Genomic DNA, 25,978 nt, shown 5'->3' with positions numbered 1-25,978 from the left:
TATGCATCATTTTAAAGCAACATGTGGTAATCACAAGAAGGTTCACAGACATAAATGATCACAACAGTTTTAAAAAAACAAAGAAACAAAAACATGGATAAAACAAAAACTCCAGACTACTAGAATGAGCAAACTGACAGATGATTCATAAATGTTTTGCTCTCCTTTACAAAACTCTGCTGTTAAAATAGAGGACTTTTAGGGGAGAAATATGTTCCCCAGAGTAAGCATTTTGCTTCTGGTTCCACCTACTGCTCTGCTGATACCTCTTTCTACCCAAGAGCAAAGCATTAGGAGCAGGTGGTAAATGTTGCAAATGGCAAATAATGTTTTTAAATGGATGCTCTTAGAACAACACATTGTCAGCTATCAATTGAAAAGGTAAATTGAACAAATGATGCTACTCTAAATAGCTATCATAGCTAAATTAGTTGGGTGAGGAAGGAAGAGCTGCATTTCAACAGACGGGCCAGCAATTCTGCCTACTGTACACAGAATAGAGCAAATGATGTGATTAGTGTGGTTATTTCTTTTTGCTGCAATAACACAACAACGCACGGACTGTTGTAAAAAAACAAGGTGGAAAAAGAAACAAATGAGAATATACTGTCCACTGAATCTAATGAAATACAACATCTTAAGCAGTGCAATTTGATGTTCATTTCCTCCTTAAATCAGCTAAATTGTAGTTTTAGGAGGTTTACTTCCAGCTGTCTTATTTGGATATTACATTAACTCCTTTGAATGTAGAAACTATAGGGACTTGTCCATTTCTGGGGTCAGGATCACCAAATCTTGAATTATCATATGATAATTCTGCCTGTTTAATAGTTAGACAAAAAGACTGAGGTATAATTATTCAGCGCTTCTTAAATCTTCAAGTTGAATGCTGATTAATAATAATAATAATAATAATAATAATAATAATAATAATAATAATAATAATAATAATAATAATAATAATAATTCTTTATTGATTAGCCCTTGGGCCATATCAAAGTGCAAAGTTCCAGCAACAATTTGTTACTAAAATTTAATAAAAGCAATTCAAAATGAAATTTGATAAAATACTATTTAAAATGGAACTTGATAAAATACAATTTAAAATCAAATCTAGACAAAATACGATTTAAAATGAAATAGTAATAAAATACAATCCAAAATATAATTGTAATAATGTACAATAATTTAAGACATAGATAAAATATAATAACATTATATTTCAGAGTCGCCTTGCAATCTACCCCAATCAATCCCACATATGCAGATCTCAACTGAATCATTTTGTTTAAATACTGTGCTACTTTAAATGTTTTTTTCAAGTTCTGGCCAGACATAAGTTAAGTTATTTTGATATGGGTATCCCGATGGGTCATTGGTCTGATATATAGACCAAAATACCTGTCTCTCATCCTCTTATACAGGCAACAGTCAAATAGGATGTGAGCCAGGTCCTCTACCTCTGCCGATTAAGTTCTAATTGTTAATTGAATGTGTTTTATTGAAGACTGAAAATTGGGCTTCATTTGTATTGCTTTGTGTTTTTTTCTTTTTGGTTTGCTTTGTTTTTTGTTTTTGTTTTGCTGTAGATGTATGCTTGATATGTAATTCTGTCTTGATCAGGATTTTATAGGTAAGGGCAAATTTTGGGAGAGTCAGCCAAGAGTTTGAAGGAACAAAAGAGTTTTCTGGAATTAACCCGGCAGTGTTAAGTGCTGCATGGAATTAAAGAATAGAAATGGTTGCAAATGAGACACTTGATAATTTCTTGCAGAGAATGAACGGGAAAATTATTGCCCACAATTTTATTGATTATAAATGACATGAGGCTTTAGATGTACACAGGGCCTAGGATTTGATTTCTTTTGATTTTTGTATTTTTTAATTTCAACTTTTACAACTGTCAAATCATATAAGACTCTGTGAAGCTAAAGTAGATTAAAACAGTAGAACCATTAAAGCAACTGATTAACTGGATTCTCTGTTGGCTTTATGACATTTTCCATAGAGCTGGTTGCGAGAGGCCAGACATGCTGTTCTATAAGCAGGTTCCCTCGCTGAGGCCCCCGGGATAGGTGGAGCCTGGCTCAAAAGTTGTTATTAGAGCCAGGAGGATCATTCTTACTCCCAGTCTCTCAGTTGCCTACAGAATTATCCTGATAACAGATTCAGAGTTCTCCTTTTCCCATGCAGCTTTCAGGGTTTCCCCTACATGCTGTTTTGGATGTCCCTTAATTACTTTTGTGGAGACATGGCAGGGAGAAGGGGAGGTCATGAAGAGAAGTGTTAATGTTGTAAATAATCAAATAAACTATTCTTAATTTTTATCCCATTATACTGATCAGAATATAATATTAAGAATAGGTTTCATAGTAAATAAGGCAGATTGACTGTAAATGAAGGAAATGTTCTACTTTTGCATCTGTAAATCAAAGGTATGGAACATGTTTTTAAATTTAAAATAGTCTTGAACCAATGTGTGGATGATAAATGGCATTGAACATACTATTCAGTAAAAAATGCTGCAACTAAAAATTTAGCATAAGAAAAGACCCACTAGTAGGAAGAAAAAGAAGTACCACTAATCCAGTAGTTTCTTTTTAAGTAGAGTGTATCTGATTGATCGCTGCTAGAGAGAAATATCTGGATAATAAGAAACTTTATTTGAGGTTACATGAAGAGTATTATTTTATCCTGCTGTTACCATCAAACGTTGAGGATTCATAGAGTATCCATGGAATTTGTAGGTAGCTTTTCTAATATTTTCCTATCACTTGTTAAAAGTGTTCTTCATATAGGTATCTTAATAATAACCTTGTAGGATGCATCACTATTATTTTTACTATTATCATATTAGAAGTAGAACCTGGGCATGTTGCTTAGCATTCATATATCTATTGGATTTCAAACGCATAATGTGATGAACTTTATAATTTATAGGACTAGAATGGATAAGAAGTATCAAGTTTATATCTCATATTTTAAAACTATTATTCTTTATTGTATGAGTTGAGAAAAGGATTTCCCATTTCAATTTAGTTTAATATTTTAGAATGAATTAAATGTTTTACTATGGCTATTCCCTTTTTTCAATAAAGCTAATGGATGAGTTCCAGTTGATATGCACCTTCTATTGCTTATTTGCTGTTATGCAATAATTGGTTGCTTTAGTAAATTTTATGTGATGTATAATTACATATGAGGTCTTTGGTATTTTCTGAGCATGGCTATTTCCTTACAAATGCTTCATTGCTCAGCTAGGTTACCCCACAGTTTAGCCCTAAGCTAGAAATATTCTCTTCTATTGATATAGTTATATCAATAGAATATATATATATATATATTCTATTGATATAGTTATATCAATATATATATATATATATATATATATATATATATATATATATATATAAAACTATATATATATATATATATATATAAAACTATATATATATGTATGTATGTAAAATATATATATATATATATATATAAAATATATATATATATATATATATAAAAATATATATATATATATATATAAAACTATATATATATGGCAGTATTTCTTTTTTGCTGAAAATGTATAAATATCAGTCCAATACAATCTGTGAGCTGAGTAGTGATGAAAGAAAGATATGTATTGTATTCCAGCATTTCTTATATCAGTAAATCTATACATGACGTTTCTCGTACACAAAAGCTCGCCCATTCCATATGTTCTTGGATTTCTACAGGTAACTTTCTGATTTGTATATGTAAGTAGTTTTCTACATTGAAGATTTATCTATAAACACCTTGCTGTGCTTTTAGTTTGGAAATAAAGGTTTGTATTTGTGTTTCCTCTATCTTTCCAGGATGGTGGCAGAGATTTTTCTTAATTTAGGCAATAACGACTTTGAGTTGAAGGTGAAAGGCACTAAGAGAGATAGCCACGATCCTTTCTGTGAAAGAGGTCAAAGGTTGCAGGCCTCTCTCCAAAGGAGACTTAACATTAATTGCAACTACATGTGTACTATTCCTTCTCTTTAAAACAGCAAATAAGTGTCAATGAGAATTGTATCTCAATTAGAACACAAACTTGAAGGGATCAATTTATTAGTGTTCCAGCAAAGGATGAAAGTTACATTATCCATCTATATTTACTTTCCTGTGGCTACTTACATTTCTATTACATGTTTAGTATTAACTGGTATTTGTAAATAGATCTTGCAGAGAAATTTTTTAACCTTAGTCTGTCTACTATTGACCTCATCCCCTTCCTAAGAGGCCTGTCGGGGGCATGCATAAGCGCACCAATCATGACTACCGTCCCTGTTCTGTTGTTTCTTTTTATTTTTCTTATAAGTATCCATCTCATGTATTCAAAACTATGTTTATTCTTATACCTGTATCTTGTAAGTGATTGACAAATCAAATAAATTAAAAAAAAAATATGAAAGTAAATATGGAAAAACCCTACTAGGATAAATATATGAGGAATTTAATTATTTTTTAAAGTTAATACATTAATATTGTAACATAAACCATTTTGATCGGAAACACGTGCAGAGATCTATCCAGTTACTGAGAAGTTTGCAGTTGTATGTCTTAATCAACAGCCTATTTAACTCAGCCACATTGTTTGATGCAACAGAGAGGAAACTGATGTGTATGTAAACACATGTAGTAGTTGTTTGGGTCCAACATACCAGGTAGAGTTTGCCATGAATGCAGAAGAAAGCTATTCTGTTACCTTGAAGCAATTTGCAAAAATTTGAGATTTTATTCATCTAGTTACCTAAGTACTGTTAAAATGAAACACAAAATCTAAACATCAGTGGACTTCCCATTGAGCAAAAAAGATTGAATTAAATAACAGTCTGTAGAAATACAGCCAAAGGAAAAAAAAATAGAGTAGTGAGATTGTATTCAGATAAGGAAATAAGGTGATTCTCCCATCTACTTCTTCCTTCTCCTTAAAGATCTGTTCCAGAAGGTCTCATGAAGCATCTCAGCAGGTTTTAAGGCATGTGTGGAGCTGCAAAGAAGATGAGTAAAAGAGTTCACTTACCCCCTGGATTTCATCCTAATTTTTTTTGGGGGGGGGCTGCATTTTAACCTTGTTGTACTTAGTGTTGTCTTAAATATTTGAAATGCCATCATTATCAGGTTGTTGATAGTGATGTTCTATTTTCCATAATGAGTGATTTTATTGTTCATAGGCTACAGAAATTGGGAAACACACAAATTGGAGTTAGATTTATGTTGAGCTTGAGAAATACATGCATTTCAACTGTAGACACATAGATAATTCGTCTTAAGAAAGTCAATCTATTTCATCCCCAGAATTTTTTGTTTTACATGTCTTCACTTTTGCATATCTTAATCAAAGATAGTTATGTTGTCATGGAGAAGAGATTCAAAGAAGAAGATAGTAATTTTTTAGTCTGACCATCTTGTTTTTAAAACTTGATGTTGTGCATTTTTCCTTTTAAGGAGAGTCTTAATTGCAATATACATATATTTGGGAACACCATAGATATAAACATAAATTGTATGAGTTAAGACAACTGATGAGAAAGAAAAAAGAAAAAAAAATATCAGAACTGTTTTCAAATCAAAGAGCAACTGACACATATATAAAAATGATGTATGTTTCTTGCACAGTCTACAGGGAGAATTCGGCAGGCTTGCTATGATCTCTACAATTTGCCTGCAGGCAAGCGAGACTTTGGGACATTCAATTATCCCTTTGCTCTGTTTATCATGGCAAGTGATGCACAAGCGGAGATTTTGTGGCCCCTTCCTTCCTTTCCATGTCGGAGAATGGCTGAGCTCCCAGGCTCACCTCCTGGTGCAGTGCTTTGGCGAAGGTTCAGTGACCAATAATCAATTATTATTGAGAAGCAATCAATCGCTAATTTCCATAATTATGCACATCTAAACACTATGAACAAGAAAGAGAAACAAAGCTGCACTCCAAGCATTGCCTTGTTAGCAGTATTTTGTTAACACAGGGCTCTAAAAAAAGCCGCTGCAGCTGGTACCACAAATGTGTTTCCAGTATTCAGGCCATCAACGTGATCCGTTGCTAAATGTATAGAATCAGCTTCTTGCTAAAAACTACAATTACAGGTGATATACAGATTGAAATCACAGGGCTGGTTTGTCGAAGAAAATTGTCCTAATGATGGGTTTTCGGATCGGGAATGCAGCTCTTTTCTTCCTCTGTGATGGGTACTGAAGGCAGCTGCACCTGCCTCTGTGCTGTATTCTGCCGCACTTAATGATATCTGATGATATCATTAGGCAAAGTGTTCATAAACAGATGTTGAGCCTGTGCCTAAATGCTGTCAGATGAGCGGTTGCTGGCCTGAAACAGTATTATTTATATAGAACATTTACGTTTGTTATGTTAATAACCCCACTATTAGCTCTCTGGATGTTGCGATAGGAATGTAAATGTAGTTAATATGAATAACAACCTCTTTACTCTTCGTGCTGCAGTTGGGTATAACTTTTAGGCTTTTAGAAAGAAACAAAGATTTCCCCACCAAGTCCTTATGACACCCTTCCTTCCTTCCTTCCTTCCTTCCTTTCCTGTGATGACTCGGAGTATATCAGAAATATAACAAAAACCTTCCTTCCTTCCTTCCTTCCTATCAGATAAAGGGTAAGAATCTTCAAAAGAAATGTTTCAAGCCTGAGATTTATTTCTTTTATATTTCAACCTTTTCCTATTTTGTATGATAAGTCAGTCTTGGCTCTTCGGGGCCACCTCATCACAGATTGTACACATTGCCAATCCAACATACATCATATTTTCAAACTATATTGTGCAATACTACACCAGCAATATAAAATAGTAATTTAACGTGTATAATGTGGCATAAATTTCAAATAAAGACAGTGGGGGATTCACTGATGCTTTTCGACATATTTCTTCTGTTCTCTCCTTCCTGCATAAGAATTCTAAATGTTAACTAATTTGCCCTGCATCATATTCATGTATTTTGCTGCTGTTGCTGGCTTTTCTGATGTCATATTATTTTAGTACTGCCTGAAATCCTGCATTACAATTGCTGTGGTTTTATTCAGCCAAAGTTGCATTTTATACCTCATAGTTAATTCATGTAGAGTAAGTTATGTAAATTTTGACAGTCATCAAAATGTGCAATGTTTTTGCTGAAATACAGCTGAATAGCAGGAGCTCTGTTATAAAAATACCATTAGGCTTTCATAATTTTAGTTGCACTTTTAACTCTTTCTGAATCTTCTTTGGAGTGAAGGTAGATATTGACCATAGGATATTTTTCCCCTGCTGATTTTGAACAAAGGATGAAACTGACTTTGAAACAAACAAAAAGAAACCAGGCCATGATATTACAACTGCTAACTGCTGGTGGTTATGTTTAATAGTTTATTTCAAGAATACATTCGGTTCTGGAGTGGAATATTCAGTGGTATGAAATAATTCATTTCCTGCAAAAAAAAAAAAAAATGAGGTGGAGGAAGATATTATATTTCTCTCTTTTTCTCTCTCTTTCTCTCTCACACATATACACATCCCATTTCACATTCTGGGTGACATACAATAAAATCATTAAATTAATTACAAAAATACCCTTAAATTAAAACATAAATATAATTATAAAAAACTAAAAAGCATGGCAAATGCATAGATGTTGCACACAATGCATCTAACTCATTAAATATGTTGACACTTAACACAGGTAAAATATTTTATGATAGTTCTGACCAAATGGAAGAATGTGTACTTAAATTAATACATGTAATATTAAGATAATAGATATTGTTTTTTCCATATACAACAAAACATGGAAATATTATAAGAATAGTGCCATTATATGCAAGGCATAAATAGTATATCATAAGTTTATATTATGTTTGTTTTGTTTGGAATAAAATGGCACTACTAAATTTTTCCTTTCTTAACCAATGAAGATATAAAATTCACATTAATTTTATTTTTACAAAACTTATCTAGGAAAAAATACACAAAGGCGATGAGGATTGTTTTTTTTTTCTTCAAAAATCTATTGGTCATGTTACAGCATAAAAGTATACTGATTTTTATAAGCCCAGCTTTTGATTAAGTTCCTCAATTGCTTTCTAAAAATAGTTGCTAGAGACCATGATTTAAAAATTGATATAAAAACTTAACCACAAAATATACGGGCCAGAATTATGAATTGTAAAGGAGAATGAGCATTGGATCAGTGCCTTTGACTCCATGTAACTGATTTATTATGGATTTGTGACCAATGTATCTTAAAGTTCATAGTAAGAACTCTATTTGCTAAAAAGGGAAGTAAAACAAATCCTTAAGAGATAGAAGCCAATTAAACCCAGCCCTTGCCTACTCCATATCATATCACGAACAAAAGATTTTTATGTAAACCAGTTGCACAAAATTTTATGCCTTTCGAGCATTTTGTGGGGTGGGGGAGGAATCTTGCCAGGAAAACTACAAACAGAAGCAGTAGCAATGATTTATCATAATATAATGGAAGACAAAAAAAGAATGCAATGAAATTCCTTTCAAAGATTTTTAATTGATTGTGATAACATCAATAATTTACTGAAGTGCAGCTTATTCTTATGTATTTCAGTTGATTGGCCACAGAAGGTGTTCTATATATAGTAAACATTTTACAGGGGCAATGGGAGAGAGTTAACATATAAAAATTATATAAATCTCTGTCATGTAACATATGTCGTGAATGTTTTTTTTTAAAAAAAAACTTCAAATTAAGCATTTATTCCATTTTGCACTGAAAATATATTTTGACATATTTATGCTGGGATCTCAGTTTCCAGCACATAAAAAATGAATGGACAAATGACTTTACTTTGGGAATATTTTCCGAAAACCTGCAAGAATTTTTATTTCACACAACCGTCTAGGATCATCTGTTTTGATCACAATTGGGGAAAAAATATCATACAGAAAATATATTTTTTAGGATGTTTTTGCACATGCATAAGTTCACAAAATATATATTTGTGGCATTTTTATAAACCATTCTGATTTGAGCCAAAAGTATAATTAGTATGTTTACTAGATTCCCATTCTAGTCATATTGCATTTTCTATCCTTGCTTTTAAAACAAAAGCAGTAGAATTTTTCCCTGATGTCATGGAATTTCTCTATCCTATAGTATGGGGTAGCTGGTTACAGTATTCATCAGAAAGCTACCACTGTTTTATGCTTCTTTTAAGCAGCATCTATGAAGGTAATATTGTTCTTTTTAAGAATTTCAGCCAGCCAGCCAGTAATTTCTATTTACAGAATAGTCTTTATTTATTCTTCATCCCACAGTCTCCAAACACAGTCATTTAACATTCAGTGCCTAATGAAAATCTTTAATTTTTAAGGGGACTATTTTAGGAGCTTTTTCTCCACTTAGGATTTTTTTTTTCATTTATTCTTTAAAAAAAACAACCTAAATGTAATTTATAAACTTAATATTTTCATGCATTTGGAGTGGCATTATTTGGCTACTCAAAGGATTCATACATAGCTCATTAAGTTGGCACCTTCCGTGAAATCTTATTGGCTGAGATCTACAGTATTGTGAGGTTCTAATTAGCATACACAGCTACACCTTATTCATCTCCAATGCCATGTAAGGGTTTCATGCATCTTGAGGGAAAAAAAAACCCCTTAGCTTAAAGCCAAGAAATCTTATACAATACTGATAGATGGAGGCAAACATATTTCAGATAACTTCATACGTATTTGAAACACACAAACATAGAAACATATAGGCATAAAAAACTGACAGCAGAAAAAGGACCTACTGGGCCATCATTTTTAGTTTATTATTTTTTAATTATTTTTATATTTTATTTTTATTTTATTTTTTAATTTTTGTCAGAAGATGTGTTTATCCCAAGCATGTTTAAAGTCAGTTGTTGATGATTGGCCCCACTACCTCCACTGAAGTTGGTTCCAAATTTCCTCTATTCTGTGAGGTAATACTTTCTAACATTACTTTTCAACTTCCCTCATGTCAACTTGAGGTGATGCCCCTATATTCTTGATTTTTGCTTAATACTCTTAATAATTTATAAGCACAGAGTATTTTTTTCTCTATTCAGTGATGTCTGATTACATGGGGACTGCCTGGACCAATCCCTGCAGTTTTCTTGGCAAGATTTTTTCCCCAGAAGTGCTTTGTCCTTCTGGGACTAAGAGAGAGAGTGAGTGACTCCAGGTCACCCAGCTGGCTTTGTGCTTAAGGTGGGACTAGAACTCACATTCTCCTGGTTTCTAAGCTGATACCTTCTTTCATATGTACTCAGAATTAACAATGTTTATATTCAGATTGCAGCTTATACCATTTGTTATAGCATGTTATTCCCCAGTTTTGATCACACATTCAAACGTAAGGAGTGCTGTAGTTACCACATGAATGATGTTGATAAATGGTGGTGCTGACTGCATTGAAATGACTTCAGCACCCTTACAACATGCAGGGCAAAAGAGTGCATTGTTCTTCATAGCGTAGGTCATTGCCTGTGTTAAACCAATGTAATATAAGATGTGAAAAGGCTTTTTCTGCAGACATCTGTGCTGTATGTGTGCAAATCCCCTATGAATCTGTCATCACTGGAGCAATTTATTAGCTTTTTCCCTTGTTCAGGTGACATGTATTATGTTGCAGTGTAGCTGAGTGACATCTTATATCCCACAACCACAAACTGAGGCAGCTGATTTAAAACACAGAACAAACTGATGCAAAGTGATGAAGGTAAATTGAAAATTAAAAGCATCTTTGAGGCTTTCATCTACAAACAATACTCATTAGAGTTTATTTAAAAAGAGACACAGTACTGCTGATAATAGTAAATATTTCTACTGGGGCTTCTGGAAAGTATTTATGAAGACAACAGTGTGTTTCTAAAAGAGAATGGGGGTGGTGTAATTGAAATCAAACTAAAAATCTAATTCCTAGTGTCCATCTGCTTTCCATGGATAAAACCCCCAATGGCCAAGCTTTGTTTACAATAGTAATTAATAATAGTAATAACAACCATGGTGCAAGCAAGTGCTGGAAGAAATATCCATCTGGTTCATTTCCAAGCTGGGAAAAAGACACTGGAAACATGGAGGCTGATTGGAAAGATGGGTTAATGATGAAACAGAACCACATGGGTGGTTCTGGTGCAGCTGACCACATGGAATTGAGAGTGAGGGGTTTTTATACCTTCTCTTGAACTTTGCACTTGAGCTTCCTATTCCTATGCAAGAACATGTATTCTATTGGCTGTTATAAGGGTCATAGCTGGCTCTGTAGATTGTCTAAGCTAAGTTTGATTGAAGTTTGGTCTGCTCTGAAATGATGCAATGAAGGAGCTTGTGTTCTGAAAGGGTGTTGGGCAATTCCTATTATGCCTTAATGGCTTTGTCCTGGTTTGGATCTTGAGTGAGGGCTATTTACTTATGAATAGAGCTACCTAGATACTCGGTTCCTTTCAATAAGTTCTTTATCTCTTAAGTGCTGACACCTGCTGAGGGCTATTAAGAACAGTGGGGGCTGCTTTCTGTCTCCAAGAGCATGTTTCTCCATTTCTCCTTTAGGGAAATATAATATTCTGCCTTTATAATGTTTCCTAAAATATTTCATTCTTCTAGGAGAGATGTAGGTGACAACTTTCTACACAAGGACTGGTGAAACATAAAATAAACCAAGGGATAGAAAATGAAAACATTGAAGTAATTTAGGATTCAAACAGACGAGCACCTGCCATATAATACCCTAGACAATCGTTGATAAGAAAGACAAAAAAAAGTCTGGGTAGTGGGTGTTTTAGTACCTAGTTAGAAGAGAAAGAACTGGAGAAGATAACAAAATTTAAAGACCTGAAAATATAAATAGAACAACTGCGGCAAAAGAAAAGAAAGATATTACCAATAACAATAGACAGCTATCCCAAAACATCTGGAGTATCACTTGAACACCTTTGACATTGACAAAATCACTATCAGTCAATTGCAAAAGGCAACTTTGTTGGGAACAGTTCATATCCTGCAACAATATCTTTAACATCATGAAAGTACAATGTCGCCTTATTCCAAGGTCCTGGGAAGGATCATTTAGTAACTGAATGATCCTTCCCAAGGACCTTGGAATAAGAAGACGTTGTAGTTTCATCATGTTAAAGATATTGTTGCAGGATATGAGCTGTTCCAAATTCAGTAGAAACATCAGGCTCACTGTGCAATGAACCATAATTCTATGCATTGAAATCTAAGATGCATCTAGGAGTAAAATGGTTCACACAAAAGGCTCTGAAACATTTCTTCCTAAGCTGATTTGTTGTGTGTATAAATCCAGATCTAGTGTCTAGTTGATCAGCCAGCACAAGCTTTCAATTCTGAAAGTGGTTCACTGTAGTCATTTATGATTACTGGGGCTTTCAACTTATTTGGACATTTGATGTCAAATTTATGAAGGACTCCCACTTATTAATTCATTGACATCAAATACTTCATTCCTGGACAATGAAAGGGGAAGGTTTATAATGTCAGGAAAAAAGTTCGTCAACATTTTTTTTCAACATGGGGCATTTACACTTTTCATACCTGTGTCTAATTTGAAGGTTATTTTACATGGTAAAATAACTGTCACCTTGCTTTAAAATAATCCTGTAAATTAGGGATAGGCAATTATGGCCACTTTACAACCTGTGGACTTCAACTCCTGGAATTCCTGAACCAGCTGCTGTAAATATATGTATGTATGTATTTATTTTATTTGGTTTGTCAATTGCTTACAAGATAATAGGTATAAGTAAAAACATAGTTATGAATACATGAATTTATGTAGTTGGGAGTATGAATTATAATTAGACTTGCCATATTGCTGTTTACATACCAGTTCCCTTGTGTAGTTTGAAATGTTTTCAGTGTGATGTAGGGGTGAAGAATATGACTGACACTAGGAAGACCCAGATTAGAGCCACTACGGTTCATTGAGTGACCTATCTCTGTCTCTCAACCCAACCTACCATGCTGGTTTTTTGTCATGATGGAAAATGGGACGAGACAGTGCTACACATGTTGGCTTGAGCTCCTGAAAAAAAGGCAAGATATCAATGTAATTGAATACATATACATACGTATATAATCATCTTATATAGTATGTATTAGGAAACATCTCCCTGATGTATCCTAAGTTTCTCAAATTGCTTTAATCTTTTCTGCAAAGTTCTACACATCAATCAGGCTACATATTTTCTGCTTACTGATTCTCTTGTTCAGTCTTTTGAGCGTCAGTGGACCTTTTTTGAAGTCTGAGTGCAGGTCATTGGCATTCTCATAATATTATTGCCATAATGAGCATCACTACTCACCAAATACTAATTTTCCAGAAGAGATATTATGAACAAAGGAAAACATTTTACAAGGGTGAGGTGAATTCTGACCACCACAAGCACAAAATATAAATGCACTTTTGAGTACCTGTTATAATACTTATTTGGCAGAAGTAAATTGATGAGAGCCACAGTTCTGTAAAAAGCACAAGAACCAAACCTACTGTATGTCAAAGAAGGCAATCAGGCAAGACTCAGAGGAAAAGCAAGCAAAACTAAACTGCAAACAACACCTAAAAACACTCCATTTTGCCCAGTTTCATCAATTTTAGACTTCTAGATTGCTCACCAACACTAGCCCTTACATCATCTCCTAGTCACACTTTCAAATGAAATACTGAGTTATAGCCTTCTTCTGTCTTTTCCTCTCTCTTTTTTTTTTTCAATGGGTCACTTTAAATATATATTTTTTTCCAGGGCATTTTGAGCAATTGCTTGACAGTCTGGTCTCCTTGGCATTTAATTTTTCAATAGTATCATCACTGTGTTGACAACTTTTTGAAAAGTTGAGTGCAGCTGCAGCAGTTTTGCTGCTATTTTTTTTCTGACTTAGAAAAACTCACCAGAAGCCATGGAGAAGGGGACAACTTGAGTCTCTCAAACCTTTAAGAAATCTTATTATATCTATGTCCTTTCTAGAACCCGCAATTCAATCATGCATTTTGTGAATTATTAATTTTATTTGACCTAGGCACTGCCCATTTTTGAACCAACTTTGGGTGGTCATTTAATCATGAGACATCATTTTGGTTCTTGCATATAAATCAGGAGGCCTTCCAAAAATATTTGGAGCATGTATGACGTGAAGAATTGCAACCTTTGTAAAATTCCAGAACATTGGGTGTTTTGTTTTATTGAAAAACTGCATCATCATAAATGCAAAATTCTGAACTAAAATGGTGCCTTGTTAATTTGTGTTAACCTTCAAATATTTTATTCTCTGTGTTAAAAATCCAATTATCTCCAATGGATTTTTTACTTCTGGATTGTTCTCACTCACTTTTATTGAATTGTTTCTATGAAAATTGTGGCATTCCTTCAAATAATCCTACAATGTCACATGGGCATGGGACAAACAGCAGCATTTTCTATTTTGAAGGCTTTGCCCTGCTTTACACACAGAGCAAATTGAGACTTGAACATCTTGAGGTTCAACCTCCCTTGGCTGTTTTTTTCTGGTAAAAGTTTATGAGTACTTCTGAAACTTTTAAATCTCGAGAATGATGGAATTTCATGCTGTTCAATACAATTTTTTTCAGATACTCCTTGATTTATTCCATTGGTTTAGTCTATATCAGTGATAGCTAACCTTTTCGGCACCAAGTGCCCAAAGCGTGCATGCGCATGCGTGCATCGCCAAAATGCAATGTGTGCACATCCCCCATGCATGTGCCCCGCCCTGTGCATGCATGTATGGCTTGCATGCATGTGCACGCATCTCCCACACATGCACCCCATCCTCGCGTATGCATGTACATCCCAGGGGTGGGATTCAACCGGTGTTACTACCGGTTCGGTGACTACGTTTTACATGCTGCATGCTTTCAGCTGCACAGCATTCAAAAAGCCTCTTTTCTCCTGCTTTTTCAACCGCAGCTGTGCCACGCAAAGCAGCTGAGGTTGAAAAAGCAGGAAATAAAGGACAGGTAAGAGCCCAGGTAGGCGGGTGGGCCAAACAGCAGCAAACACAGAACCGGTCCAGTGTTTGCTGCTCTTCAGAGCTATCGGTTCTATAGAGCCGGGCAGAACTGGTATCATCCCACTCCTGGTACATCATCGTGCATGTACCCAACTCCTTACGCATGCATGCACAGCAGAGACCTGAAGACCAGCTGGCCGGCGGGAGGTGCACACGCATGCACAGTGGAGCTGAGCTGGCAGATGGCTCACATGCCCACAGAGAGGGCTCTGCATGCCACCTGTGACACGTGTGCCATAGGTTCACCATCACAGATCTGTAGTTTTTATATAGTAAATACAGAATTTCTTCACAGTGACAACTCAATTAGACAGTGCACCCTCTCAGAATTACCTGCTTATTAAAATGATCTGAACCCACTGGGACTCCTGGAAGAGTCATTGTTGGGTTAATGCAGTTTCCCCTGTCCATATTACAACATATTCTGTTTATTCATTTTGTCAAATGAGCCTAAATATGAGTCTATCTTTATATATGCAAAAACAACAACAGCAGCAGCAGCAGCAGCAACAACAACAACAACCTGTGTGGCAAAAACAGATACAAAAACAAACTTCCTAAAAAAGACATCAAAGTAATTTGAGGAGTCAAAATTAATTTGTACAGAAAATGCAGCTGCTTAAATGAAAAGCACCATTGGATACAAAATAAGACAGGATAGTAGAAGAGAGTGTAGACAAATATATATATGAAGATCTCTGCTTTATAATATTAGTAAGAAAAGCAAAATTAGATTCATTCATGCTGTGCAGGCCGAACTATAAGTATTTTACCCTTTACCCTAATACACAGCATTATGGCATTTTGGAATCTCATACCCATTAGGAAATATACAATATCCACAAGCATCCATGGTATCATTGAATAAAAGTTGTTCAGGGATGACAAAGAAGGCCTGATTCAGTCAATGCAAAGAAACCTCCATCACCAAATAAGTAGTAGATGGGGATTCCGTTTCAAATTCAACATAGGACCTTAAATATGACTGGAAACGGAGAAGACAGCTTGCTTTTCCATGGTCTAAGACAGGGTTCGCCAACCTTTTGGACCTCAGGGACCACCAAACTCATAATTTTAAATCCCGCGGACCCCAGCTTTTTCAGATTTAGGGAGGAGGAGGACATGTTCTTGGGATACATACAGCTGCCAGGCTTGCCATTGAAGCCGTGCCTGAGTTCCCAGATAACTGGAAAGCAGAGCCCTAAAAAAACCTGCCTGGGTCATTGATCCCACCCCGCTTGGCCAATAGCTCCTTCACCGAAGTTGCAATCCCATTGCAGAGGTTGCTAGTTTGCTCCATGGCTGCAAGAGTCCTTCCATGGGGCCAGGCAGGGAGCGGAGAAAGAAAGAGGGAGGGAAAAGCCACGAAGCAGTTTCTCCAGCTGAACCAGCCATGCCTTCATTGTCGACCTGGGGGGGTAAGCATTAGGAGAGGATCCCTAACTTGGGCCGAGAGGCAGAGCGTGTGTGCGTGTGACCAGATCAATCCAGGCACAGTGGCGGAACAAGCACTGGGCTGTTCAAAAGCAGTGGTGGTGGCAACGCTCTCTGGAAGTGAGAGCAAAAAAGCAACAGCAGTGGGTGGGACTTTGCCTGCCTGTCAAGCAGCTGCGATGTGCTGCCCGGGCTCTTTGCATAGTCATTTTTCCTTATTCCCTTGCCTCACCCCTCACAGACAGCTGCTGCTGCTCTACCACTCAGAGCTTGCCTTCTTCCTTGAGGAGTCATCCCTCCCACCTGCTTTGGTGTCCTTTCTCCTCCCTTTTTTTTAGGGCTCAATCCCTCCTCCTGCCATTTCCTTGCTGGCTTCTGGTCTGCAGGAAAATTCTCCAGCCCATTTGACTACCAATCAACCGTTATTTGGGATTGCAGTGCAGCCTTTTACTCCCACGCAGCCTGGATTAATTTCTTTGGGGGTGGCATTTCTCTGCGGACCACAAAATTTTCTCATGGACCAACCTGCCAGTTGGTGACCACTGGTCTAAGAGATCTATGATTTGAGCAGACTGAGCAATATTTTGAACAACGATTTTCAACAATTCTTTAACTTGTTGGGAAACTGACTGGGGAAAAATGATGGAATAGAACACTGCTGGACTTAATTTTAAAAAAATACAGGAAAAAGATGGTAGCTCAGAGGAAAAAAATAGCACTTATCAAAATTGCCTATGGATTTCAAACCAGTAACTTTCACAAGGCAAGTGTGATATGGTAACATTAATGATTCTAGAAGACATTGGAGATCATAGTAATCATTGAAAGTTAAAGTTTAGTCTGAAATGAAGTAAAACACACCAGCCCAAACAGACAGAAAAAAACCCAAGGTGACATACGAGGAAAGAATACTTTAAAACTACAGAAGGAAAACAAGCTCAGAGAGCTTTTTTTTTTTTAAAGGAGAGGAAATATAGGGGTGGGGAGGTTACTGTTTTTATTGCAGTTGTATTGGCCTTTTATCTTTATAAGGTGCCTGGAGCCACTGAGAGTGAGTTGGGTAAATATGAACTTTCTTAAATAAATATATATTGTCTGTGCCTATCATAAAAAATGGCTTCCGATATATTCTAGCAAGGAACCAGCAGGCAATGTAGATTTTAGGGCTCTTCCCAATTTTGGCAAAAGTTGTAGTTGTTAATTTATCTGGTTATGAAAAGAGAAAAGAAAAGAAGAAGAATCTTATAACATTGACATTGGTCAATCAACATTTTATTTTTGAAGGGCAAATGTGTGACTTCTTAAGAGCATGGTCTTCATATCTGCCATCTGCTATGTCAAAGAAACATCACACAGTCTTACAAAAAGTATCAGTACTTCAGAAATACATACAGGAAAAATGAATCCAATTTTTTCTATATTCTCAAGGTTTTTAAAATGAATCTCTTATTTAACTCTGTGAATTCTTCCTAATATTTGGCTGTATTTATACTGACTTTTGGGAAGTTATTGAAGTACAAAAATAATATACAATTTTATTAACTGTGGGATTTTATTATTATTGCTAAGCATTCAACAGAGATATTGATTTTGGTACTGTTGAAAACCCACTATTGATTGATAAAATGCTAGACTAAGATAGGTTAAGATACTAGACTAGGATGAGACTGGTACAAGTTCAATCTTATCCTCACCTATAACATCATATAACATTAAGGATAATCTAGCAACAAACTTTGAAACTGGTTACCAAGGCCCAGTGGAGAAGTACAATCAGATAGAATGCTAGAAAATGCAGAATGCTAGAATGGAACTCTCCCTAGTAAAACCACAACTCAAGTCAAAGAACTGGTATACATTAGAACCACTGTAATACTGGAGATGCTTGGCTACATGATTTTCCCTACCTGGAAAATGAGATTAGGGGCTAAGATTAAGGAAATTCGGAAAGAGGCTAGTCAACTCATGGAATTAAAGAAAGGTGTGAAGCTCAAGGATAAAATTCTGCTACTTAAAAGAATAAAAGGACCTGAGTGAAATCCAAGGTATACTGCCAATAGCAGTGCAACAATGTAGTAATAGGAGGGCCCTAATATCAGAAACTGAACAGTACTGGAAGAACATACGGGGGGAAAGAGAAGACACATAACAGCAGTGAAAAGTGACTACAGGATCTGAGAGCATTTCTCAGCAGTCTCCCAGAGTAGAAACCAGACACTATCACAGTAGCATCTGACATCCATCAGCGAGTCAAAAACATGAAAAACTGGACAATACCCCATCTTGACATGAGCCATACCTAATGGCTACAGAAACTAACAACAGCCCATGAACACCTAGAAACACAACTGGGTGCTAGCAGCAGTCTTCCACTTGGACTGGTTAACACAAGAAAGGACACTGCTGATCATGAAATACCGCAGAATCAGAACAGAGCTGGAAGGGACCTTGGAGGTCCTCTAGTCTATCCCCTCGCTCAAGCAGGAGATCCTATACCATTTCAGACAAGTGACTGTCCAGTCTCTTCTTAAAAACCTTCATCCAGTGATGAATCACGCACAATATCTGGAGGCAATTTGTTCTACTGGTTAATTGTCCTCATTGTTAGAAAGTTTCTCCTTAATTCCAGGTTGCTTCTCTCCTTGATTAGTTTTCATCCATTGTTTCTTGCCCTGCCTTCTGGTGCTTTGGAAAATAGACCCCCTCCTCTTTGTGGCAACCTCTCACATCCTGGAATACTGCTATCATGTCCCCCCCTAATCCTCTGCAAGGAACAGCACCATTCAACTACCGGTCAATAGCCTGCTTCCTTAAAATATGAAAAATCCTATCGGGAATCATAGAGCCAAGCTGCAGGACCATATAGGCCACTACATCAGCATGTCTCAGAAGAACATTGGGAATAACCCCAGAGGCATAAAACACCAGTTGCTCATAGATATAACAGTTGCACAAGACTCAAGGCCTAAAAAGACCAACTTGAACACAGGCTAGGTTGACACAGGCTAGGTTGAAAGCCTAAGACTCAATGCCATGCACATAAATCTATGGATTCTGATCTATACAAAGTCAAGAAGACACTAAGAAGCTTCCTCAAGAATTCAGTGGGACTGCGTAAGACAATATTGGAAATTCACTCAAGGAAGCCCACAGAAGAGGCCATCAAATGCAGCATATACCTGATGATGCATTATCCCCACTGGTATTCTGCATAGAGTTGTACTGTACCTAGACAGATAATCACAAGGACTGGATATGGATACAACTTCAGAGTGGAATTACCATCAGACACTTCCTCTACATGGATGACGTCAAGCTGCATTCTAAAAGTGAACAAGAAATTGACTCACTCATCTACCTGATATAGATAATGGGAAACCCTACAGTAGCTGGAAAGAGCTGGACTAAAAGATAGCACTGAGATGCTGATCATACCAGCATAAGAATAGGCACTAGAATAAGTATCAGATTCATAGAAGCAGGAGAGACAGTCCAACATTTAATGGCAAGGTGTAAGATGCAGATAGGAACATATAAACTGAGTGGCACAATTACGTAACTGACATTGGAATATCGGCACAGCGTATGGGTTAAACTAGACCCTCCCAAATTCAGATGAGAGATTTCACAGAAGATTGTAGAGAATAGCATAGCTAAAATCCAGCGGGACTTCCAGATCCAAATAGACAGACAGGTACAGTCCAATCAACCAGCGATAGTGGTAGCTGACAAGGAGCAAAAAGCAGCAGTGGTAATAGATGTAGTAGTGACAGCAACAACATGAAGGACTATGAAAAGTTGGAAAAGTGCCAGGGCCTGAAGGAAGAACTATAAGCCATGTGGACAATAAAGGCCAAGATGGTAGGAGCAATTAGATCTGTGACCCCTAATCTAATAACAGATCCCAGAAACAACATCAGAGCTTTCTGTCCAGAAGAGTTCAGTGCTAGGAACAACTAAGATTCTGCACAGAAGCCTCAAACTCCCTGCCCTCTGGTTGAGGACATGAGATTGAAATAGACACAGACCACTCATAAGAGTGAGGATACATTTTTAAAAAAATATATGAGAGCCAGTTTCTTGAAGTGGTTAAAGCACCAGGCTAAAAATCCAGAGACCATGAGTTCTAGCCCTGCCTTGGGCAGAAAGCCAGGTGGTGACATCATTAAACAGAAGCTATAAACTGCAGCATAGTCTATAGCAGTGCAGTGAAAGCCACACACACCCTAGAAAGCCTTTCTAGCCTGGTCCAGTTGAAGTCACCCTTATCATTCTGCATTCTAATACCTCTTTCCTGTGCTCTGCTGTCCCATCTAACCTTTGCCATTTGTCTTGCCCACCACTGACAAAGTGTGCCAACTATGGCCCCTCACAAGGTAGTTCCTGGCTTATGTGGGAAGTATCACACATGGCCTGGGTAAGAACACCTCATGCAGCCAGCAGCTGCCTTATGAAGGACCAAGCCAAGCACGCAGCAAGATGTTGGAGGTCAGCTAGGGTTGTGGGGAGCACACAGTGAAGGAGCTAAAAGGGCATAGATTGGAGAAGATAGGTGAGTAGGGAAAGTTGAAGTACCCCTGCAAATGGAAGCCCAAATTTTGATCATATTACTGCAGGGGCTCCGCAAATGCTAAAATTTCAGACACTGGTTGTAAGTCCCTTTTTTCAGTGCTACTGTAACTTTCAACTGTTGCTGAATGATTGGTCAGTAAGTGACAACTACATATCCCAATGGTGCTTTTCAAAAGGCAACTGGGCTTTCTTGGCTTTTTTTTTTCTTGCACCTCTTTTTTTAAAAAAACTTTTTTTTTTTCAAACCAACCCCCCTCTTCCACCAAGCAACCTCAAGAAAGTCCAATTGTCTTTTGAAAAGCACCTTTGGAACAACCATGACCTGGATGATTCAAAATCTCCACGGACAACTACCTGTAAGATTTATTTTTTTATTTTATTTATTTATCTTATAAAACCTAAAATTTAATTATTAAATAAGTACATTTAAGTAAATACATTAAAAAAATTATCTATTTACCTATATTATTCATTTATTTATTTATTCCTATTTATAAACCTTTGTCCATGTTGACTCTTCATATAAGTGCAAGATAACTACCATGTCATTCAAAGGACAGATTCACTTCCAGAAGGTGGAGAAGGCTTGGAAAAAGATACCCAGAATACTTTTACCTTGATGTATAATTGGCTCATTGCAAAACACCATAAAATTAGAATGCAACAACTCTGAAATAGCCTAGGGTACATCTATTTAATGCTGAAGTTACACACTTTTTAAGTATGTTATATTGTTAACTGTGAAGAGATAAACGTTTGTCCAAATGTTTACCCCGTACAGCATTTCACTGGTCCCAATAAACTGAAGAACATTTCATTTATTGAGGTTCCTTCAGAAGGGGCAGACAGTCCAAGAAAAAAAATGATGGAGGTCAGTAACTCATGACTGAAAAAAAAAAAGAACATTCCTGTACATACTAACTCATTGGAGTAGCTTGCCTATAATGAAATTAAACACAGCATGTAAACCAGACAATGCTACTTTTAAGACACAGCAAGAAAAGATGGGTAGAATTTGCCTTTTTCATGAACAGGGGCTGGCAATTAACAATATCATTCATTCTTGCTCCTAAGAAATAGTTATGGCCTAGTCAGGTAGGAAGGGAGGGGGGAAGGAAGGAAGGAAAGTCATGCTTTCCTAGTAGGATTAGCAATGTCATATGTTCACTTATCTAGTAAATATACAACAACAGGAAGGGAAAGAGCTTGCAGTAAAGAACAATAGATTTTGGTATCTTTGTGAAAGATTACTTTGATACCAATGTACTTTTTTATAGCTAAGAAACCATAGTCTTGAAACCCCAGTCCCACTTATGGTAGATATGAATATCTCTTTGAAGGGGACATAATTAAGAGTCTCTGGAAGAAAGGAGGCCGACCAATTTCCTGATTTAGTCATTTCATCCAAGGATGCAGAAAGAAGCACATTTCTCATTCCTGAACGCCCCATGGCATAAGAACACTTATATGCAGCCTAATAATGTGCAGTTAGTTACTACATTTCTTTTTCTTGAAGATTAATTGCACAGTTTGCCTTTGGTATATTGGATTTTACTAAAGCTGAAATAGATTTTACTATTGCTCAAATGCATTTTGGAAGCGCAGGGACAATGTGATCCTCATCAAATGCTGAATTATTATGAATTAGTATCTAATTCATGTAGCTGGTTGAAAGATGGGTCCAGTGAAGGGGGAAAATGGTGATAATGGAAGAGATGCTGCTCATATAATGGTAAACTTATGTTTAAGTGTCATCACATTTAAAAAAAAAACCATTAGAATGAGTATCAAAATAAAACAGGTATCAATAAGTGATTTTATGTATCTATAATTTTATGTGAAAGTTCTGTCTACAGTTTATTATTCATCAGCATCCTCATAGAAACTGAATTTAGAGAAGGCAGAATGGTCGAATGGTACCTACATTATTAGAGCGGCACTCGTTTCATCTTGTACACTTTCCTCACATTTCTTTTCTGGCCCATATTTTCTTGAACTGCTACATGCCTTTTCTTAAATGGTATTTGATTTCAAATTATGAATTTCCCTCAAAACTGAATTGCATAGTGGTTATGCTGGGGGCTAAGTACATTAATTTTAAGAAGTATAGGAGTTCAGTAATTTTGGTGAGCAATGAAAAGTGTGTGCAAAGAAGCCCGCATCTTTCACAGTGTCAGAGGTTTCTTAGCTTGCTGTCTCTGAGAAGTCATTACATCCATGCAAAATGTGGGTAATCAATGATCAAACTACCTTCAACTCCTCCCGGGAAAATTCATCTTCAGCAGTAAGTTAGTTTAGTTTCCTCTGCATATCCGAGTTTGAATCACTACCTGATTACTCAACATGTGATGCTTGGCTGGGATCACCAATGGATGAAACTAGACTGAAAAGCATCCATTAATTGAAGAAGAAAAATTAATGCTGTAGGGGTAGCAAAGATGGAAAATTGTGGCCTCAAAGGTACCAATCTTGACAGAGGGAGAACATTTATAATAAAATATTTCAGTGCCTCCCTCAAATTAAAAAAAAAGGAACTGAAAAGGTTGTATAGAAGTCTATACAAATGTGTACATTGCTTATTCCTAAGCAATTCATTTGCTTCACTGCAGCTATTGTCTGAGGTATTACTGGCTGACTTATGAATAGATACTCCGAAATCATAATGATAAAATACAGTAGCACTTTAAAATAAAAGGCCTTTTCTTTTTGGTTTACAAAGAAGCAGAGTTGCATCCAGGATCATCATTAAGATAATGTAAGCATAACAGTGAGGTCAGGCAGATGAGACCTCAGTATGCAAAAGACAGCTCAAGTGGTTTACTGATTCAAGAATTTGAAGTCACCATTTAATGAAATCTCTTCATTTTGAAAAATGAATGTAAAAAGGGAGGTTTTTTTAAAAAAAAAAATCCCACCAAGAGCATTCAATAACAAATATTAAATGATAAACACCCATTGCTTAAAATCAGAAGGGCCATTTTAAGCAATGCATTTTAGCTCATCATGATATGTAGCACCTTATTTAAATGAGGAGGTGTTAATTCTTAGCTTGAATAATATATTAATATAATATGTAAAGTGAATGGCATTGTTAATCACAGTCGCGCCTGGAACGACTTTGCTTCTGTGCACGGAATGTTAATTTTGCAAAACATTAATTTCAAAGATTTTGCAGCCGTGCTTTTGTAATTAAATATTAATGTCACATGTTATTGCAGTAGCATGTTTATGAAAGCCGGCAACACTTCAAGTCAACTCATTTGTTTTTATATTTATTCTTGTACATCTGCAATCCCTTCCATTTCACCATTTCAAAGTGAAGGCCATTTTGAATAGTCAATACGTAAAGCATTTTTCATTGTAAGCGTTTTTTAACATCCAACAGGGTAAATATTTAATGTGCTGTTTTTAGCTGGCATAATTTTTCCAGAAAATTGGCTATAACTTTTAACAACTTGTAGGTTCTCTAAGCTGTTGCCATTTTTTGGCTTAAGTCATCTGAAAATAAAAGAACCATAAACGTGATGGAAATTGTACAAAATTATGCAGAAATTATGAGATTCTTTATAAAATTCTGGAATTCCAAAACAATATTGATTTTATTACTTTCCATTGTTTGGCTTTATATGCATTGTGTGCAATGGGTTTGAAGAGCAGGTATTGATTTATCTTTTTGATTAACTTTTCAGAATGATACAATACTTTCTAGTCAATTCTGTCTAACACTTACTATGAAACTCTTCAAATTATACTTTTTGTTTGTCAAGTCTCTGCATATTTCATGAATAAGTTTAACGACAGCCACTATTAACAGAGACTTTTTCTGACTATATACCACTGTGTTCATTTGTCTGGGGCTGTTTTGACCAGATTATAATATTTGACGATCTTGCCTTCAAACCTGTGAATTACATTAGTTTACAAAGTCATTTCTATTTTTGTTAGTGACAAGAAATCCCACATTAAGCTGTTCCCCTCCCCCTCTGTTTGCAAAGACCTTCATTATACAGCAAAACAAAAAACAAAAAAAGCTCAGCAGAGTATATTTCAAAATGTACATTTAAAAAGCCTTTATTTATTGTGCTACAAAAACTTGAAAGAATCAAGATGCATTGTTCTTTGGTTGCAGCCACATTTAATAGTTTAAAATTATATTGGTACCTGATGTTGCATGTTAGTAGCTAATACCATTTGACAGTGATGAATTTAAAGGATGAAGAAGAGATACAAACTACATTTTACAAGCATGACGGGTCTCCAATAATGCCATTTAAATATTATTTGTCACTATTTAAAATGAACCTTTCCCCTTTAAGCTATGCCATTATGCTCATTTGTCCTGTCACCGCTGACAGGCTCTATGACTCACACACAGAAATGGTCATTAGGTACTGCATCTTCATCTTATTTAAAAAAACGGGGTGGGGGGGGGGGGGTGGAATAGAGACTGAAGGGGAGAAAAGAGAGAGAGGGAGAGGGAAAGAGAAAGGCAAAGCATTCTGATATCTCTAAAAGCCTGTAATTATTTTCATAGTGTTGCTTGGAAGGTAATTTAATAACCTTTTGCACGTACCTGGGGAATGCCTCCCGAAGGAACCAAGGTGCCGACATGCCATTCAGCCATCAAAACATGACCTTTCATGGTGGTTGGAGAGAAGTTCGGATGGAATGCTGTTCACAGTGTGCAATGCTAATTTTACTTTCTAATGTATGCAGAATTGAGTTCTGAAGCCATGGTCTTCATCAGATGAATTAATGTAGGTAACTCTTCTTGACAACACAAGAGAGATCAGTGCCTAACATAGGGGTCTTATGACCTCATTTGGAAAGAAGGAACTGCAGACGGGCTTTTGCGAAGACGGCTATCTTTTTTCTTTCTTTCTGGGTTTG

General features: G+C 36.2%; 1 protein-coding gene and 1 long non-coding RNA gene across 3 annotated transcripts in view; one reads left to right on the top strand and one right to left on the bottom strand.

The window, feature by feature from the left end:
• Window positions 1–25,978, top strand: part of ARHGAP15 (Rho GTPase activating protein 15) — a 470,287-nt gene that overhangs the window by 167,007 nt on the left and 277,302 nt on the right. The gene's annotated exons all lie outside the window — the stretch shown is intronic.
• On the bottom strand, window positions 7,275–25,708 carry LOC148127995 (uncharacterized). The gene is made up of 3 exons (XR_015741286.1): window positions 25,662–25,708; window positions 13,018–13,082; window positions 7,275–7,461 (listed from the first exon to the last, which is right to left on the bottom strand). It is a non-coding gene; the product is annotated as an uncharacterized LOC148127995 (long non-coding RNA).

Source organism: Pseudonaja textilis, chromosome 1 (genome assembly GCF_049901715.1).
Source record: "Pseudonaja textilis isolate UNSWEBS1 chromosome 1, rPseTex1.2, whole genome shotgun sequence".
NCBI lineage: Eukaryota > Metazoa > Chordata > Lepidosauria > Squamata > Elapidae > Pseudonaja > Pseudonaja textilis.
Note: the sequence above shows the minus strand (reverse complement) of the source record. Positions and strands in the feature narration are given on the sequence as shown.